At 58.8% G+C, this 6,313-nt stretch overlaps 1 protein-coding gene across 6 annotated transcripts in view; it reads left to right on the top strand.

Annotated features, from left to right (window-relative positions):
- The first annotated feature begins 430 nt into the window (after positions 1-430).
- Positions 431-6,313, top strand: part of MYOCD (myocardin) — a 219,749-nt gene continuing 213,866 nt past the window's right edge. For 5 of the 6 annotated variants that reach the window (XM_042022067.1, XM_042022073.1, XM_042022071.1 and 2 more), the window contains exon 1: positions 431-570. The gene's annotated coding sequence lies outside the window, so the exon portion shown is untranslated. The remainder of the gene's footprint in view (positions 571-6,313) is intronic. The other variant, XM_042022072.1, reaches the window with a different exon arrangement.

Raw genomic sequence — 6,313 nt, 5'->3', positions numbered from 1 at the left:
CCTGGGTGGCAAGAAATGCCCAGCACACACTGAGGCAACGGCTCTGGCAGGGATTGACCCATAACTCCCAGCCCTGGCTGGGATCCTGCCCCACTCCTCACTGCCAGGGCACGGCTCCCTCAGGTGCCTCTGCTCCTCTCTGTCAGGGCACAGACACTTTATGGGGGTGCAGAGAGACTGGGGGGGACGGGGTGCTGCTGCCCCCTCCCCATGCAGCCCCAGGACTGAGTGTGCCCCGGCTGGGGCAGCCCCAGCCCCGGAGCTGTGCCAGAAGGGGGACAGCAGCAGCAGAGGCACTCGGGCAGCTCTCCCGGGAGGCCCCGTCCCCCGCCTCTGCTCCGCGGGCTGCAAGAAGTTAATTTATTTTTGGAAAAGCAGCTCGCAGAGTTTGTCTAATTCCACCCGCACCAGCTCCGTTCACTCTATTTTAAACCAGTTCTTACTGTGCTTCAAGTTTATAAAACACAATCAGTGCTCCCTGGTCAAAGCAGCCCTAACCCGCGGAGCAGGCGAGGAGTGGCAGAGCAGCATCTCCTCCAGGACGCTCTAGCTCAGCCGAAAAGCCCACAGGTAATTAATTAATGCTTCCTCCTTCGTGTTGTTCTGTCCTCCGGCCGCTTTCTCCCGTGCGGGTTTGGTTACGGTGACACACGGCACTGGTGTGTGGTGGCAGCTTTAGGGACATGAGCACAGCCGGACATCGCCGCTGCCTGCTGCTGCTCCTGGGCTTTTGTGGGATCTCAGTGGCACCTGGCAGGTCGTGGACTACATGGAGATCTCTGTGGAGTGTGGCGCTTCTCCAGGAAGGGGCACAAGGTGTGTTTGGCCAGTCAGGAGCTGGCCGTGCCGGAGGCTGGCAGGGAGAGCTGCTGCGGAGGCAGCGGCTGGCTGTGCTCAGGGAGGACGGTGCTGATGGGCCGCTGAGGTTCCTAAAGATTCGTGCCGTGCTGCAGCCATTCGGAGGCTGCTCTGGTGGTTTCTCTGGTGCCACCAACCCATCTGGCACGGTGGGTCCCCCCCAGCAGCTCAGGCTGTGCGGTGGCACCCTGCTTTTACTCCTCGTGCTTTGCCATGAGCGTGTCACGGCTCCCTGAACTGTGGAGGGTCGTTCTGATTGCACCAAATGCTCAGTGTTTAATGCAACTTCTCCGTGACTCACCAGTGCAACCCACAAAAACTGTTTAGAAGAAGCTCCGGCATTTCTCACGCGCAGAAATCCAGGGCATTTATGGACCGCTTTGTTTCTATTACACGAATGCTTTGCAAAACGCTGCCAGTCAGAATCCACTGATGTCATTTGCTGAGCACTGAAGCGCTCGGGGGAGGTTTGTCAGCCTCGTGCTGGGGCTCTCTGGTGTCTCAGGGTTAAAGCTTTCGAAAGCGCCGCCTTGGCAGCCGCAGCCGTGACATTTCCAGCACGGATGGTTCGAGCGCGGAGCGGGAAGGGCGGCAGCGCTGCCAGGACAGGGCTGTGCCGGCTCCGCTCCTCCCTGCGGGCTGCAGGACCATCTCCCTCTGCCCTGTGGGCACCCTCTGTCCTCATCCGAGCGGCCCTCAGGGCATGCACAAGTGTTTTGGGAAAAGCGGGGAGGGTTCGGGGTTGAGCGCTGTGCGTTGCAGCCGCCGCTTCGCTCGGAGCCGTCTGGATCCCGCTTTGCTGTTTCTTGTTGCCTCTCACCGTTTCGGCTGTGAGTGTGGGGAAAAAACACCTCAAAAGGCAGAAAAATTAAAGTGCCTTGTTTAGGATTGCGTGACCCGATCTCTCCTGTAAAAGCCACTTGTCAGATGGCCCCGGGGACAGCAGCAGGCGGTGACCCCAGGTCCCCCTGGCCAACGCTGCTCTCTGGTGCTGCCTGTGTATTCTGGTGGTCCAGCTTGGAGGGGAAGGGAAATGCGGTTGTTGTGTGGAGTGTTCAGGCTAAAAATAGTTTCCCTCTCGTGCTCCATCTGAATGGGCAGCCACATATGACTGTACATGGATTTGTCTGATAGTCCCCTTTCAGTGTAAGAGACAAAATATCTTAGTTATGGCTTTGTTCTTCAGCTAACAATGGGTAGCTAAAAATATCCGACTTTGTTCCACTCAATAAAGTTCTCTCAAGGGGAGACACTAACGTTACATTTTTGCCAAATCCATGCAAAACACAGCCAAAGAAAATGCACATTTTTGCCAACAACTTTTCACAAAACGAGTAACTAGCAGAAAACTCCATACTGTTCGGCTGTGCTGTCTGCTGTGCAGCATCCCGGGACTCCTGGCTGCCTCGCTCCCCGGGAGCATCCGAGGAGGGCGAGGCACATGGGGCTTCCTCCCACCCTCATCCTCCTCTGGGCACGCTCCAGCTGCTAGCCAGCTGCCAGAGCGTTTGGGCTCGGGCACAGGGTGAGGCGCTGCTGCCTGCTCGTGCCTGGCAGAGGGTGATTGCCTCACCCCTGCCAGTGCTGGCTGCTTGGTGGTCGCTGTGGTCTCGCTCCAATTCCCTTATTTCCCGTTTGATGGCAGCCAGGGCTGGAGGCCGGCCAGGCCGGCCCCGTCCCGCTGTGCAGGCGCAGTGCTGGGGTTTGTGGGGAGCCTGGCACGGCTCTGCCGCGCACTCGCAGCCTGACAGGCAGGAGGAAAGCAGCAGAGACCTCACCGAGCTGGCACGGGCCCTGTGGGGAGGAAGGAGATGGACTCTCCTGCGCTCATCCCCATCTCCACAGAGGATCTCTCCCTCCCCACTGCTCTGCCTGAGTCCCTGGTGCCTTTTTTGCAGCTGCAAAGCTGGGAGCTGCTCACAAAAAGGCTGGGAGAGGCAGGAGAACCATCCCATGCTGTCTGTCTGTGGAGGCCAGCCTGCTCCGTGTGTGACAGTCCCTCCTGGGCAGAGCAGAGCGGGGTGAGCCCAGCTGAAGAAGCCCCTCTTTCCATGTCAGGGCTGGTCTGGATGAGAGAGCAGCCACCCTGCTGGCATCAGGAGCTTTTCTTTCCATTCCAAGTGGTCTGGATCAGCTGGAGCTTGGTTTGGTTTGGGCTGCACAGTGGCCCAGCAGGTGCTGGCTGAGTGGGACCAAGTCTTGTTTTACCCGTGCCCTGCATTGGGAAAAGTGGTTGAGCTTCTTCTGCCTTCTGTGGTACTGGAGTTTTCCAGGTTTTTTTGTCTCTCAATCATTCCTGTAGCTCTTCTCTGAACCCACTCCCATTTTCCAGCATCTCCCCTGTTATGTACACAATGGCCAGCAATGATTTCCCTCTCTCTCTCTGTGCTGTATTTGCTCTCCAACCCAGTGTCAGGTCCAGAGCTCCAACCCCATCAGTTTTCACTGTGTGCCTTCCCTCAGCTTTGTCCCCTCTCTGCTTTTCTCCACTCCATTTTTCACGTGTCCATATTAAAACCCATCGGAATTCAAGGAGAGACATTCCAAAGGAGCAGGGAAGGTTTGGGTGCTGTGGCAGCAGCAGTGCCCTGGGCCAAGCCCTGTGCAGTTGCTTTGATGCCGGTGAGCAGCCGAGGGTGCAGATGGAGGAGGGACAGAGGCCCGGGGACATCGTGTGGCTCTTCCACACCTCATGGCTGAATGAAACCTCCCTCTGCATGGTGGTTATCCCACTCCTGCACTGCCCCTGGTGTGGAGGACCTGTCTGTGCTGGAAAGGCCGAGCTCCAAAGGTGGGATGCCCACCCCACACGTGGCTCTGGGGAAGAAGCCACGGCCTGACGTGATTCATGCAGTGTTTGCTGCTGCAGCATCCCCGGAATGTACCTGCTTTATTTCTTGGCCTTCTTGCCTGTTACTGGAGAGGAGCTCAGCTCGCACACCGGGGTTTGGATGACAAAGAGATCCAGCCCTGCTCTCAGGCTCGGGGGTGTCTTCTACCAGGACAAAGCCCCCGAGCCGGAGGGCAGGGACCTTCCGGGATGTTGTTCTGCCAGATGTGACACATGGGTGGCAGGGCTTTGTGTCACGTCCCCACCTCTGAGCCCCCAGCAGGGTGGATGTGTGTGTCCTCCATCACGAGCTGCCTGTTGGGCACGGTCTGCAGGTGTCCCCTGCTCTGGGGGGAGCTCAGTGGTGTCCCACAGTGCATGGTGGGGACATGGCTCATGGTGCCAGCTCACCTGTGGGCTACCAGCACAGACCCCTACACTCACCAGAGCAGAGGCAGGAGGCACCAGACTCCTCTGCCAGCCTGTTCCCCACGGAGCTGAGCCTCCGAGCCCAGTGTGTGCCCCACAAGAGCAGCAGCCCTTGTGCCTCCCTGCCCTTCCCTGGCTCCCACAGGGCACACACTGCATAGACAAGACTGTGTTTAGGGAAGAGCCCCAAAGTCCACCTCCCCTGCCAGCCTCCTTCCCACGCTCTCCTCAAGGGCCCAGCCCACCCTCGGGACAGGGGGCCAGGGTGCTTCTGAACCAGAACTGCCAGGTTCCTTCAGGATTCTCTGGCCCTGCCTGTGTCCATCGTGCAGTGTGTCCCAGCCACAAGGCAGCCACCAGCTTGGGCTGTTGGCAGTGTCCTGGAGAAGGCACCAGGGAAGAGGACACACTGTCAGGGGCCTTTTCTGACTCACGTTGATTTATGGCCCAACCTCAAGCCAAAAAATTCACTCTGCTTGCACGGGCATTTTTGGAACAGATGCAGGGGGCTTATCAGCTGTCTCCAGGGGTTTCCTGGCTCTGACCTCTATTGTGACAGTGTGACAGCCACGAGCAGCCTCAGGACGGGGCTGCCCCCCCTCACAGCACTGGGGTGTGGGGTCTGCTGGTGCTCTGCAGGGATGGCAGTGGGACTAGGCCTGGGGGTGCTGGTGCTGTGGGTTGTGTCTCCCCTCCAGACAGAGCTGTGCCTTGTGGGGAGCAGCCAGTGTCCCAGGAGGGTTGGTTTTGGTAGGATATTGCCCATCACCCAGCACGCTGTGCACTGTGATTCCTGGAGCAGCCCTGGTGGGCTGGCAGGTGTGGGGTGCAGGAGCAGTCGGTGCCTTTGCAGAGCTGTGAAGGAGTGAAATGATCTAAAATAAAGTCTGGGCTAAAATGAGCGGGCTTTGCCACTCACCCCTCATGCTGAGCAGGACCTGCCTTCCCCAGGGGTGTGCCCAAGGTGCCAGGCACCTTCCCCTGAGCCCTCCGAGTTGTCACCCAAGTGCAGCATCTCACGCCCAGCATCTGTGGCTCCCTGGACCAGTCTCCAGAACTTTCTTCTCTCCTTACAGTCTTCTAATCCTTTTAACTGCGGGGCTGGTTTTATCCTTTATGTGTTTTCTTGGGCCCCCCAAGGCCAAATCTTCCCCATGTACTGCTTTCGCCACTGGAAGGGAAGAAAACAAAGTGGTTGTGGCCTGGTGAGGGTGACTTCCTGGGGTGCTCTCACTTCAAAAGGCTTCTCTGCACTGGGGTGAGTTTGTGAGCAAGGGGGTGATGCTGTTCCCAGTGCATTGAAGTGGAAGGACTGACTTTGCAACTTTCCTGCATTTCTAGAAGCCAAACTGCTGCTGATGTAGGACAAAGAGCAGGAAATAGGGCTGAGCATCTCCTCACAGGAGCTGATTTTGAGGCAGGGACTTGCTGAAACGCCGAGGGAGCTGGGGATGAAGGGCTGGTGAGAGCCCGGGGACCCCGCTGGGTGCGGATCTAGCCCAGCACACGCGTGTGCGTGCTGCTCCCTATCTGCACGGCGGGCTGGGCAGTAAATCACGGATCAGGGGAGATGGGCTGCCGGAGCAGGTCATTCTGCAGGGCTCTGACACGGCCCAGCCAGCTGCTGGACGGGGCAGAGGGAGTTGTTTAAGCACCAGCAGCGGCACACCCTGCCTCGGGTCCGACAGCTCATTCGCAGCACGAGTAACAATAACATGCCTTTGCTGCTGACGGAGGGTTGTGATGCCATGTGGGATCTGCTCCCAGCTCAGGAAATGCTCCTGGAAAAGTCTTTTCCCTCCCAGAGTTATCAGGAGAGGCGCGAGTCCCTTCTGAAGCGGGAGGATGAAGAGCAACTCCCCAGAGACGTGGCAAACGCTGCGGAACAGCCCCGCAAGGCTGTTTGAGCTCCAGCTCAAAGGATCCCGCTGCCTTCTGTCCCTACAGGGCTCGCAGGGCCCTATTCCTGCCCCACAAACACCACGTAGGCATCTCCACGGTGGCTGTCATCGCCCTGCCGAGGAGCTGTCCCAGCGCGCAGTGCCGAGCCCTGGCCCCGGGGCTGACAGGCTGCTCCCGGCCCGGGGATCGCCCCTCGGTGCATCCCTGTGCCGCAGGGCTTCCCCTTCTCCGCATCCCTGTGCCACAGGGCTTCCCCTTCTCTTCATCCCTGTGCCGCAGGGCTTCTCCTTCTCT

This window comes from Corvus kubaryi, unplaced genomic scaffold (genome assembly GCF_017639235.1).
Source record: "Corvus kubaryi isolate FWS band 111438036 unplaced genomic scaffold, C.kubaryi_AGA036_p1.0 37187, whole genome shotgun sequence".
Classification (NCBI taxonomy): domain Eukaryota; kingdom Metazoa; phylum Chordata; class Aves; order Passeriformes; family Corvidae; genus Corvus; species Corvus kubaryi.
Note: the sequence above shows the minus strand (reverse complement) of the source record. Positions and strands in the feature narration are given on the sequence as shown.